At 51.8% G+C, this 13,201-nt stretch overlaps 1 long non-coding RNA gene across 2 annotated transcripts; it reads left to right on the top strand.

The window, feature by feature from the left end:
* Positions 1 to 8,719: 8,719 nt before the first annotated feature.
* On the top strand, positions 8,720 to 12,986 carry LOC129393077 (uncharacterized). Of its 2 annotated transcripts, XR_008619699.2 has the most exons (4): positions 8,720 to 10,286; positions 11,130 to 11,240; positions 11,439 to 11,507; positions 12,676 to 12,986. It is a non-coding gene; the product is annotated as an uncharacterized LOC129393077 (long non-coding RNA). The 2 variants fall into 2 exon arrangements; XR_008619698.2 differs by having other exon boundaries at positions 8,720 to 11,240.
* Positions 12,987 to 13,201: the final 215 nt, after the last annotated feature.

Raw genomic sequence — 13,201 nt, forward strand, 5'->3', positions numbered from 1 at the left:
CATGTGGTTATTAAGGACAAAATCACAGGGTGATGTACAGTTCCTACTTTATTGAGAGTAATATCATCCACTCACCCCCTGGATATCAGGAGCCATATCACAGAAGAGTTGTACACCCCCTTCGATACACTCCCTTCAATATTGTCAGCAATATCACCGTCTTCCCACCTAGATATTAGGAACAATACCCCGGGGGGCTTGGGGGTGTACACCCACTGCGAGATCCAGAGTAATATCAGCCTTTTCCCGCTGGATATTAGGAAGTATATCACAGGTGTGTGTGCACCTTCTGCGATATTGGGAGTAATATCAGCCTCTACCGCGCTGCATATTAGGAACAATATATGGGGGGCGTGGGGGTTACGCTCCCTGCGATACTGAGAGTAATGTTATTCTCTTCTCCCTGTACATTAGGAACTATATCACGGGGTCTGTACACCTTCTGCCATGTTGGGATTAATGTAATCCTCTCCCCCCATTGAATATCATAAACAATATCACAGAAGGGCATACACCCTCTGTGATATGGCCAGTAATATCATCGTCTCTACCTTTGGATACTAGGAACAACATCACAGAGGGTGTGTACACCCCCTGCGATATTGGGCGTAATGTTAGCCTCTCTTCCCCTGGATATGAGGAACAACATCCCTGGTCGGGGGAGGTGGAGTACATTAAGAACAATATCTGAAGGAGGTGGGTGTACACGCCCTGAGATATTGGGTGTAATATCATCCTCTCTTTCCTAGGATATTAAGAACAATATCACAGGAGGGGTGTACAGCCCCTGCGATATTGGGAGTAATATCATCCCCTCCCCCTCTCTATATAAGGAACAATATCCCGGGGTGGGTGTACATCCCCTGCGATATTGGGCGTAATGTCATCGTCTCCCAACGTGGATATTGGCAATAATGTCCCAGGGGGGTGTACAACTTCTTCGATATTGGGAGTAGTATCGTCCTCTCCCCTCGGGATGGTAGGCAAAATATGGAAGGGGTTTTACAGCTCATGCGACATGGGCAGTACTGTCATCCTCTCTCCACCTAGATATTAGGAACTATATTACAGGCGGCTGTACACTTCTTGCGATATTGGGAGTAATATCATCCTCTCCCATCATGGATATTAAGAACAATATTACCAAAGAGGTGTACACCCCCTGCGATATTGACAGTAATATTTGGCTCTCCCTTTCGGGTTATTAGGAACAATGTCGCAGGAGGTGTGCACAACCCCTGCGATATTGGGAGTCATATCATCCTCTCCCCCTGAATATAAGAAACAATATCACGGGAGGATGTACACCCTGTGCGATATTCGGAGTAATATCATTTTCTCCCCCTCGGGATATTCAGAACAATATCACAGTGGGTGTGTACAGCCGCTGCGACATTGCCACCAGTATCATCCTCTCCCTCCCAGGATATAAGGAACAATGTCACAAGGGGGCGCACACCCCCTGCGATATTGGGGGTAATTTCTTCCTCTGCCGCGCTGGCTATTAGGAACAATGTCACAGAAGGGGTGTCCACTCCCTGCTATATTGGGAGTGAGATCTTCCTCTCCATCCCTGAATATTAGGAACAATATCCCTAGGGAGTGTACACCTCCTGCAATAGTGAGACTAAGATCATCCTCTCGCCCCCTGGATATTAGGATCAATAACATAGGGGTGGTGTACACCCCCTGCGAAATTGGAAGAAATATCATCCTCTCCACCTTTGGACGTTAGGGACAGTATCATGGGGGAGGTCTACGCCCCCTGCGATATTGGGAGTCATATCATCTGCTCCCACCCAGGACATTAGGAACAAGATGACTGAACAGAGGTACACCCGCAGCGATATTTTCAATAATGTCATCCTCTACGCCCTGGCAATTAGGAGAAACATCATAGAGGTGTGTACACTTTCAGCGACATCGGGAGTAATATCCTATCCCCCACAGATATCGGGAACAGTTATATTAATTATTAATATTAATAAATATATTAATAATTAATAGTAATCATCGGTATTAATAATTGCAATAGAGATAGCAAAAGTTAATACGGATTAAAATATTAACAATTACTATTAATAACAATATCACTATTAATAATAAAATAATGATATTATTAATCAATGTTACATAAATCAGTCATAAGTGATGTTGGTAATAAAACAATAATTAATATTAAGATTAATAACTCATATTATTGAAAAATGACATTAATACAGATAATTTTAATCATGCATAATCGTACATTTAAAATAATCATTAATGATTAATAACATTATACTATTAATTAATATTACCATTGATAATTATTAAGACTGATGTTTAACAATTAATAATATTATTAAGATTGATGCTTAATAATTAATCGTATTATTTCTCCTAATACCACAGGGGGTGTACGCCTACCCGTGATATTGTCCCTAATATCCAGGGATGGAGAGCATGATATTAGTTTTAATATCTCAGTAGGTGTACACTCACACTGTGACACTGATCCTAATATCCAGGGAGTAGAGTATGACATGACTCCCAACATAGCAATGAATGTACAGCCACCCGGTGATATTGCTCCTAATATTCACGGAAGAAGCGTAGGATATTACTTCCAAAATCGCAGGGAGTGTACACCTCTTCTGTGATATTGTTCCTGGTATCCCGAGGGGGAGAGGATGATAATAATTCCAGTATCGCAGGCTGTGATCACCCACCCTGTGGTATTGTTATTAACATCCTGAAACGGAGAGGATGATATTACTCCCCGTAATAGATAGATATTACTCCCCATAACAGAGCAGGAGGTGTACACCCACCCTGTGATATTGTTCCTAATATTCAGAGGCCGAGAGGTCGATATTACTCCCAATATGGCAGGAAGTGTACACCCCCGTGTGAGATGGTCCTTAATAATATTCCAAGGCAGAGAGGGAGATATTACTCCCAATATCGCAGAAAGTGTACACCCCCAGGGATATTGTTCTCATGATCCTGGAGGGAAGAGGATGATATCACTTTAAATATCACAGAAGGTGTGCACGCCCCCACTGATATCGGTTCTAATTTCCACGTGGGAGAGGAGGATGTGACGCCCAATCACACCTGCAGTAGAAACACAGCTGTGATACTGTTCTTAATATTCAGGGAGGAAGACGATGATATTACTCCGAAAACAGATGGCTGTACACCCTCTGCACACCTAGGGTGTACCCCCATCTGTGAAAGAGTTTATAATTTCCAGAGGGGGAGATGATATCACTCCGAATATCGTAAACAGGCTGTGAGTCCACCGCGGATCCTAAAAACCAGGGAGGGAAGAGGGGCTGGCACTTACTCCCTGCATCGCGGGGGGTATCTCACCCCCTTGCGATGGGGGTCCTAAGAGCCAGGGAGGGAAGAGGGGCTGGCTTTTACACCCCGGATCAAGGGGGGTCCCAGCGATGGGGGTCCTAAGAGCTAGTGGGGGAAGAGGGCCTGGCTCTTATTCCCCAACTCGCGAGGGATGCCTCCCCCCTCTGTGATGGGGGTCCCAAGAGCCACGGGGGAAGAGGGGCTGCCTCTCAGTCCCCGCCTCACACGGGGTGCCTCCTCCCCCTGCGATGGGGGTCCTAAGAGCCAGGGGGGGAAAGGAGCTGGCTCTCAGTCCCCGCCTCGCGGGAGGTGCCTCCCCTCACTGCGATGGGGGTCCCAAGAGCCAGGGAGGGAAGAGGGGCTGGCTCTCAGTCCCCGCCTCCCGGGGGGTACCTCCCCCGCCTGCGATGGGGGTCCCAAGAGACAGGGGGGGAAGAAGGGCTGACTCTCAGTCCATGCCTCGTGGGGGATGCCTCCCCCCCTGCGATGGGGGTCCCAACAGCCAGCGGGGGAGGAGGGGCTGGCTGAGTCCCCGCCTCACGGGGGGTGCATCACCACCCCTGCGATGGGGGTTCCAAGAGCCAGTAAGGGAAGAGGGGCTGACTCTCAGTCACCGCCTCGCGGGGGGTGCCTCCTTTCCTTTCTACATAGACACAGTGACAGTCTGATCTCTCTTTCTTTTCCCTACAGGTGGACACGCCCCCACTGATATTCCTTCTAATTGCAACGTGGGAGAGGAGGATATGACACGTGATATCGCAGGGAGTAGAAACACCCCTGTGATACTGTTCTTAATATTCAGGGAGGAAGAGGATGATATTACTCCCAATACAGACGGGTGTACACCCGTCTGTGAAAGAGTTTGTAATCTCCAGAGGGGGAGATGATGTTACTCACAATATGGTAAAGAGGCTGTGAGTCCACCAAGGATCCTCAGAGCCAGGGAGTGAAGAGGGGCTGGCTCTCAGTCCCCGCCTCGCGGGGGTGACTCCCCCCACTGCGATGGGGGTCCTAAGAGCCAGGAGCAGAAGAGGGGCTGGCTCTCTGTACCCACCTCGCGGGGTGTGCCTCCCCGCCCTGTGATGGGGGTCCTAAGAGCCAGAAGGCTTAGAGGGGCTGGCTCTCAGTCCCCGCCTCGTGAGGGGTGCCTCCTCCACCTGCGATGGGGGTCCTAAGAGCCAGTGGGGGAATAGGGGCTGGCGCTCAGTCACCGCCTCGCGGGGGGTGCTTCCGCCCGCTGCGATGGGGTTCCTAAGAGCCAGGGGGAGAAGAGGGGTTGGCTCTCAGTCCCCGCCTCGCCGGGGGTGCCTCCTCCCCCTGTGATGGGGGTCCTAAGGGCCCAGGAGGAAGAGGGGCTGTCTCTCAGTCCCCGCCTCACGGGGAGTGCCTCCCCTTCCTGCGATGGGGGTCCTAAGAGCCAGGAGGGGAAGAGGGGCTGGCTTTCAGTCACCACAGCTTGGGGGGCCTTTATGTTCTGGTTTTACCCAAGAGTCAGCTGATTTGCTTCTTGTACTAGCAGGGCAGTTGCTGCCAAGGCCCTCAAACAGGGGGGCCATCCTTTAGAAACCCTGTCTAGCTGTTTAGAGAGGTAGGCCACTGGCCTCAGCCAGGGCCCCACAGTTTGGGTTTAAAGTCCAGCTGCCATCTTTTCTCTGACGCATACAATGGAAAAGGCTTTGTGAGATCCGGTAGCCCCTGGGCTGGGGCTTCCAGAAGTTTTTCGTTTAACTCATGAAAGACTTGCTGTTGTTGGAATCTCCATTCCAAATGTTCCCGGTCCCCGCCCCCTTTGTGACGTCATACAAAGGCTTGGCTAATACTGCAAAGTTTGGGCTCCCCAGTCTACAAAACCCCGCAGCTCCTAGGAATTCTCTCACCAGCCTTCTGCACTTAGGCTCCGGTAGATTGCAAATGACCTGCTTTCTTTGGGATCCCGGGCTGCTTTCGGACACCTGTCGAATAGTAAATCCCAAGTAAGGTATCTGCGGTCATCGGCAGATCTGAGTTTTCTTCTTGGACACCTAATACCCACAGCCCTCCAGGTCAGTCCTAAGGATCTTAGAATCCTCGATGGGGGTCATAAGCCAGGGGGGGAAGAGGGACTGGCTCTCAGTCCCCGCCTCGCGGGGTGTGCCTCCCCCGTGTGATGAGGATCCTCAGAGTTGGGCAGGGAAGAAGGGCTGGCTCTCAGTCCCCGCCTCGTGGGGGGTGCCTCCCCCCCTGCGATGGGGGTCCTAAGAGAAATGGAGGGAAGAGGGGCTGGCTCTCAGTCCCCGCCACGAGGGGGGTGCCTCCCCCGCTGCGATGGGGTCCCAAGAGCCAGGGGGGAAGAGCGGCTGGCTCTCAGTCCCCGCCTCGTGAGGGGTCCATCCCCCCACTGCGATGGGGGTCCTAAGAGCCAGGGGGCGAAGAAGGGCTGACTCTCAGTCCCTGCCTCGCGGGGGGTGCCTCACCCCCTGCGATGGGGATCCTAAGAGCCAGGGGGGGAAGAGGGGCTGGCTCTCAGTCCCCGCCTCGCTGGGCGTGCCTCCCCCTCCTGCGATGGGGGTCCTAAGAGCTAGGAGGGGAAGAGGAGCTGGCTCTCAGTCCCCACCTCGCGGGGGGTGCCTCCCCCACTTGCGATGGGGGTCCTAAGAGCCTCGGGGGGAAGAGGGTCTGGATCTCAGTCCCCGCCTCGTGGGGGGTGCCTTGCTACCCTGCGATGGGGGTCCTAAGAGCCAGGCAGGGAAGGGGGGTTGGCTCCCAGTCCCCGCCGCGTGGGGGGTGCCTCCCCCCAACTGCGATGGGGGTCCTAAGAGCCATGGGGGGAAGAGGGGCTGGCTCTCAGTCCCCGCCTCGCAGAGGGTTCCTCCCCGCCTCGCGATACGGATCCTAAGAGCCAGGGGGGGAACAGGGGCTGGCTCAGTCCCCGCCTCGCGGGGGGCGGCTCGCTCCCCTGCGATGGGCATCCTAAGAGCCAGGGGAGGAAGAGGGGGAGAGGATGATAATAATTTCAGCATCGCAGGCTGTGTTCACCCAGCCTGTTAAATCATTATTAATATCCTGAAAGGGAGAGGATGATATTACTCCCCGTAATAGACAGATATGACTCCCCATCGTAGAGCACGAGGTGTACACCCGCCCTGTGATTTTCTTCCTCATATTCAGAGAGTGAGAGGTTGATGTGACTCCCAATATGGGAGGAAGTATACACCCCCATGTGAGATGGTCCTTAATAATATTCCACGGCGGAGGGGGTGATATGACTACATACATGGCAGAAAGTGGAAACCCCCCAGGGATATTATTCCCACGATCCTGGAGGGAAGAAGATGATGTTACTTTCAATATGAGAGAAGGTGGATGAAGTGGTGGACTGCCCCTCCACACCTGTGAGTATTTCTAGTTGGGTGGGACGAGAGACTGAGAAAAGAAATAAGACACAGAGACAAAGTGTAAAGATACAACAGTGGGTCCAGGGGACCGGCGCTCAGCACACCAAGGACCTACACTGGCACCAGCCTCTGAGTTCCCTCAGTTTTTATTGATTATGATTTTCATTATTTTAGCAGAAAGGAATGTAGTAGGAGAGCAGGGTGATGATAAGGAGAGAGTCAGCAGAAGACATGTGAACAAAAGAATCTATGTCATAATGAGGTTCAAGGGAAGGTACTATGACTGGACTTGCACGTAAGCCAGATTTGTTTCTCTCCACCCAAACATCTCAGTGGAGTAAAGAATAACAAGGCAATGTTACTGCAAACATGTCTCGCCTCCCGCCACAGGGCAGCTTTTCTCCTATCTCAGAGTTGAACAAATGTACAATCGGGTTTTACACCGAGACATTCAGTTCCCAGGGGCAAGCAGGAGATAGTGGCCTTCCTCCATCTCAGCTGCAAGAGGCTTTCCTCTTTTACTAATCCACCTCAGCACAGACCATTTACGGGTGTCGGGCTGGGGGACAGTCAGGTCTTTCTCATCCCATGAGGCTATATTTCAGACTATCACATGGGGAGAAAGCTTGGACAATACCCTGCTTTCAAGGGCAGAGGTCCCTGCGGCTTTCCACAGTGCATTGTGTCCCTGGATTATTGAGACTAGAGAATGGCGATGACTTTTACCAAGTATACTGCTGGTAAACATTTTGTTAACAAGGCACGTCCTGCATAGCCCTACATCCCTTAAACTTTGATTTTATACAACACATGTTTTTGTGAGCTCCAGGTTGGGTCAAAGTGGCTGGGGCCAAGCGGCTAGGGCAAAGCTACAAATTAGCAACATCTCAGCAAAGCAATTGTTGAAAGGACAGGTCTTTTTCAAAATGGAGTCTCTTATGTCTTTCCTTTCTACATAGACACAGTGACAGTCTAATCTCTCTTTCTTTTCCCTACAGGTGGACACGCCCCCACTGATATTCCTTCTAATTGCAACGTGGGAGAGGAGGATATGACACGCGATATCGCAGGGAGTAGAAACACCCCTGTGATACTGTTCTTAATATTCAGGGAGGAAGAGGATGATATTACTCCCAATACAGACGGGTGTACACCCTCTGTACACCGAGGGTGTACGCCCGTCTGTGAAGGAGTTTGTAATCTCCAGAGGGGGAGATGATATTACTCACAATATGGTAAAGAGGCTGTGAGTCCACGGAGGATCCTCAGAGCCAGCGGGGGAAGAGGGGCTGGCTCTCAGTCCCCGCCTCGCTGGGGTGACTCCCCCCACTGCGATGGGGGTCCTAAGAGCCAGTGGGGGAAGAGGGGCTGGCTCTGAGACCCCGCCTCGTGGGGGGTGCCTCCCCACCCTGCGATGGGGATCCTAATGGCCAGTGGGGGAAGAGGGGCTGGCTCTGAGACACCGCCTCGCGGAGTTGCCTCCCCCCCCTGCGATGGGGGTCCTAAGGGCCAGTGGGGGAAGAGGGGCTGGCTCTGAGACCCTGCCTCGCTGGGGGTGCCTCCCCCCACTGCGATGGGGGTCCTGAGAGCCAGTGGGGGAAGAGGGGCTGGCTCTGAGACCCCGCCTCGCGGGGGGTGCCTCCTCCCCCTGCGATGGGGGTCCTAAGAGCCAGTGGGGGAATAGGGGCTGGCTCTCAGTCACCGCCTCGCGGGGGTGCCTCCGCCCGCTGCGATGGGGTTCCTAAGAGCCAGGGGGGGAAGAGGGGTTGGCTCCCAGTCCCCGCCTCGCCGGGGGTGCCTCCTCCCCCTGCGATGGGGGTCCTAAGGGCCCAGGAGGAAGAGGGGCTCTCTCTCAGTCCCCGCCTCGCAGGGAGTGCCTCCCCTACCTGCGAAGGGGGTCCTAAGAGCCAGTGGGGGAAGAGGGGCTGGCTCTGAGACCCCGCCTCGCGGGGGGTGCCTCCCCCCCATTCGATGGGGGTCCTAAGGGCCAGTGGCGGAAGAGGGGCTGGCTCTGAGACCCCGCCTCGCGGGGGGTGCCTCCCCCCTCTGCGATGGGGGTCCCAAGACACAGGGGGGGAAGAGGCGCAGCCTCTCTGTCCCGGCCTCGCGGGGGATGCCTCCCCTTCCTGCGATGGGGGTCCTAAGAGCCAGGGGGGAAGAGGAGCTGGCTCTCAGTCCCCACCTCGTGGGGGGTGCCTCCCCCCCTTTCGATGGGGGTCCTAAGAGCCAGGAGCGGAAGAGGGGCTGGCTCTCTGTACCCGCCTCGTGGGGGGTGCCTCCCCGCCCTGTGATGGGGGTCCTAAGAGCCAGAAGGCTTAGAGGGGCTGGCTCTCAGTCCCCGCCTCACGGGGGGTTCCTCCTCCCCCTGCGATGGGAGTCATAAGAGCCAGTGGGGGAATAGGGGCTGGCTCTCAGTCACCGCCTCGCGGGGGGTGCCTCCTTTCCTTTCTTCATAGACACAGTGACAGTCTGATCTCTCTTTCTTTTCCCTACAGATGGACACGCCCCCACTGATATTGTTTCTAATGCAACGTGGGAGGGAAGGATATGACACGCGATATCGCAGGGAGTAGAAACACCCGTTTGATAGTGTTTCAAGGAGGAAGAGGATGATGTTATTCCCAATACAGACGGGTGTACACCCTCTGTACACCGAGGGTGTACAGCCGTCTGTGAAGGAGTTCGTAATATCCTGAGGGGGAGATGATATTACTCACAATATTGTAAACAGGCTGTGAGTCCACCGCGGATCCTCAGAGCCAGGTGGGGAAGAGGGGCTGGCTGTCAGTCCCCTCCTCGGGGGGGGTGCCTCCCCCCACTGCGATGGGGGTCCCAAGAGCCAGTCGGGGAAGAGGGGCTGGCTCTCAGTCTCCGCCTCGAGAGGGGTGCCTCCCCCCCCTGCGATCGGGGTCCCAAGAGCCAGGGGGAAGAGGGGCTGGCTCTCAGTCCCCGCCTCGTGGGGGGTGCCTCTCTCCCCTGTGATGGTTGTCCCAAGAGCCGGGGGGGAAGAGGGGCTGGCTGTCAGTCCCCTCCTCGCGGGGGGTGCCTCCCCCACTGCTATGGGGATCCCAAGAGCCAGTGGGGGAAGAGGTGCTGGCTCTCAGTCTCCGCCTCGCGAGGTGCCTCCCCACCCTGCGATCGGGGTCCCAAGAGCCATGGGGGAAGAGGGGCTGGCTCTCTTTGTGGATGATTCTTTTTCCATTCTCAGGCAGTTTTCTTTTTTCTTTCTTTTTTTTTTGAGTCTGAGTCTTGCTCTGTTGCCCATGCTTTGCTCGATCTCGGGTGACTGCAACCACTGCCTCCCAGGTTCAAGAGATTCTCCTGCCTCAGCCTCCTGAGTAGCTGGGACTAGAGGCGTGTGTCACCACACCCAGCTAATTTTTGTATTTTTAGTAGAGATGGGGTTTCACCATGTTTGCCAGGATGGTCTCTATCTCCTGACCTTGGGATCCACCCAGCCTCCCAAAATGCTGGGATTGCAGGTGCGAGCCACCGGGTCCAGCCTCTCAGGCGATTTTCATACCTGCATACTCTGATCACTACTCTGTTAAACAGTCAAGGAGGGTAAGTATTATCTTCAGATTTCCAGAGCTCTGTCTCTGTACAGCCCTCTCCTCCTCAATATTCTGCCCTATGAATTCTAGCCACATTGGCCTTCCCAGGCTCACAGTTCTGTCTTCTCAACTCAGGAAGATCTCTGAGTTCCATCTGCATTCTTTCTTCCTGTGCTGTGGCCTGGAAAGTTTTCTAAGGTGTTTGGGAGGTCAATTGTGGGGCTAGCCTCATTTGTTTCTCATCTCTTGAGGATCACTGCCCTTTGATGCTTGATTCCAGTGATTGATTCCCTTTGTTGCTTGAGGGCCATAGTTTCATATATTTTGTCCAGTATTTTTGTTGTTTTAGGTCAGAAAGTAATTTTGATCTCTGTTACTCCATCTTGGCCAGAAGTGTAAGACCTAAGCATTTACACATCAAAATACTGCACACATAATTTTAGTTTAAGCTACTTTTTAAAAAATCTCCTTCATTTCCCATTTAGCATTCTATTTAGGGTATTACATTGGTTTTTTTGAAATTCTGTTATTGGCAGTTTCTATTGCCTATCAATCCCATTTAAAGATAGTGCATAGGGTATTCTAAAATAGCTGTTAAGCAAAGAGAAAATTGGGCCTGATAGGGTGAGAATCACAGCTCTAATACCTAGAGTGACCTTATAATGTATTGTCCAAAGGAGATATTTTTGACAGTGAAAGAGGGTGTTGTTAGTAATTATATCAGGACCATGGCCTAAACCAGAACTATCCCAGGCAGCCTGGGACATATTTGTACCCCATCTCTATTTAATGCCTTTATACAATTCTTTACTTAATTCTACCAGCCTTTATTGAGCCTGCTTTCTTTGTCTAGCTGAGTGCCACGTGCTGACATCACTAAGATCAATACAGCAAACTCTGAAAGATGGACAGAGAGAGAGGAGATGGTCCTTTATAATGCAGTGTGATCTGTGCTGCAATAGAGGTGAGCACAAGGGCCTTACGAAGGCTCAGTGAAGAGCATGCTTGACTGCAGGGGAGGGTACTTAGGTTAGAAAAGATGAGTCGAAGTATGTTCATAGGGAGCATGGGATGAGAGGTGGTGGGAAAGGTATTCCAGAGAGTGTGTGTCAAGGCCAAGAGCCAGGGGAATACAGGTAGGGCTTTTTTTTTTTCTTCTAAGATGGAAGAGTGTTCTGATCGGCTGGAAAACAACTCACATGGGAAGCTGTACAGAAATGAGTGGGGAAAGGTAATACTTAACAGCAACAGCAGTTAATATTTAGTGCCCACTTACGACATGCTGGACACAGTTCCGGGTACTCTGAACATATTCGCTCATTTAATCTTTACAACAACCCTATGAGGTAGGTACTATTATTATCCCCATTTTCAGGTGAGGAATTTGAGGCACAGAGAGAGTAAGTATGTTGCCCAGGGCCATGCACCAAGTATGTGGTAGGTCCTGGAGTTGAATGCAGAGCCCCTCCACTCTAAACTCCTGAAAGCCAGATGCTACAAGGCATTGTTATTCCAAGTGGAGGAATGCTAAGGACATCATCCTGCAGGTGACCAGGAAACCCTGAAGCATTCAAAGCAGGGGAATGGCTTAAAACAAGGTGGTATAGGAAAGTGCTCCCAGAGCAGCATGAAAGCCTGGTGTAGTGGAGGTCTCCGCTAGCCACAAGAGGTGGTAAGAGGCTGAGCTGAAGCAGCTGCAGCAGGGATGCAGAGGATACATTCCCCAAACCCTTATGGGCAGAGTCCTTTGGCTTCAGTGACCATGGCCAAGGGTGCAGAGGAGAAGCCCAAGAAGATGCCAGGTGTCTGGCTTATGCCCCTGTGTGAACGTGAAGCCTCTCATTGACATGCAGGTTACAGGAGGAAAAGCAGGTTTATTTGGGAAGGAGGCTTCTAGACCATGACTTCCATTTTAGCCATGTAGTTTTTGAAGTGCTTGTACAAGTTCTAGGTGGAAATGTCCAGGAGGCAGTGGGGAACTCAAAGTAGATCTCAGGAGAGAGGCTTAGGCCAGAGGGCTTGGGGAATCATCAGCATGGCAGTGGGAGGAGAGCTGGTATTTGCATGAGATTGCAGTGGAGCATGAACAGAGTGGGAAAAGGTTGTGATGAACCCAGGGACTCCAGTATGCGGTAGCTGGCTGTGAGATTAGGAAGCAATGAAGGAGGCCGAGAAGGATGTAGGGGAGAAGCATCAATAAGGAATAAATGAGTTGCACGTGCTCCAGAGAGGCCAACTAAAGACTGGATTTGGCTCTCGCAGGTCATACACGAAAGAATCTTGGAAGCAAAAGGAAAACTGTGGTGGTTTAAAGGGTATATTCAGTTTCTAGTTCTGCTGTAACAAAATACCAGAAACTGGGTGTCTTGTTAAAGCAACAGAAATTTTTTCTCTCACAGTTTTGGAAGCTAGAAGTTCAAAACGAGGTGTTGGCAGCACCATGCTCTCTCTGAAGATGCTAGGAAGAATCTGCTCCATGCCTTTCCATTCGCTTCTGGGGTTTCCTGCAAGCCCTGACATTCCTTGGCTTGTAGATGCATCACCCCAGTTTCCGCCCCCATCATCACATGGCCTCCTCTCTGTGTGTGCCTCTCCGTTCCCTCTATTCTTCTTCTAAGGACACCGACACCAGTCATAGTGGATTAAGGGTCCACTCCTAACTAATTACATCTGCAACAACCCTATTTCCAAATAAAGTCACATTCTAAGATTCCTAGGGAGAACATGAATTTTTGGGGGTGTGTGGATACTGTTCAACCTGGGACATGGAGTAAATAAATGGCAAGGAAGATTACAGATGACTTTAAGCTAAAGAGGGAGATAGGGTTAAATGTAGGACTTTTTTTTTTTTTTCCAGGACGGGAGAGGTTTAAACATGTTACTACATTGAATAAATGAAATAACCATGGACATGGAGTGGCTAAA

This window comes from Pan paniscus, chromosome 11 (assembly GCF_029289425.2).
Source record: "Pan paniscus chromosome 11, NHGRI_mPanPan1-v2.0_pri, whole genome shotgun sequence".
In the NCBI taxonomy this organism is placed as follows: domain Eukaryota; kingdom Metazoa; phylum Chordata; class Mammalia; order Primates; family Hominidae; genus Pan; species Pan paniscus.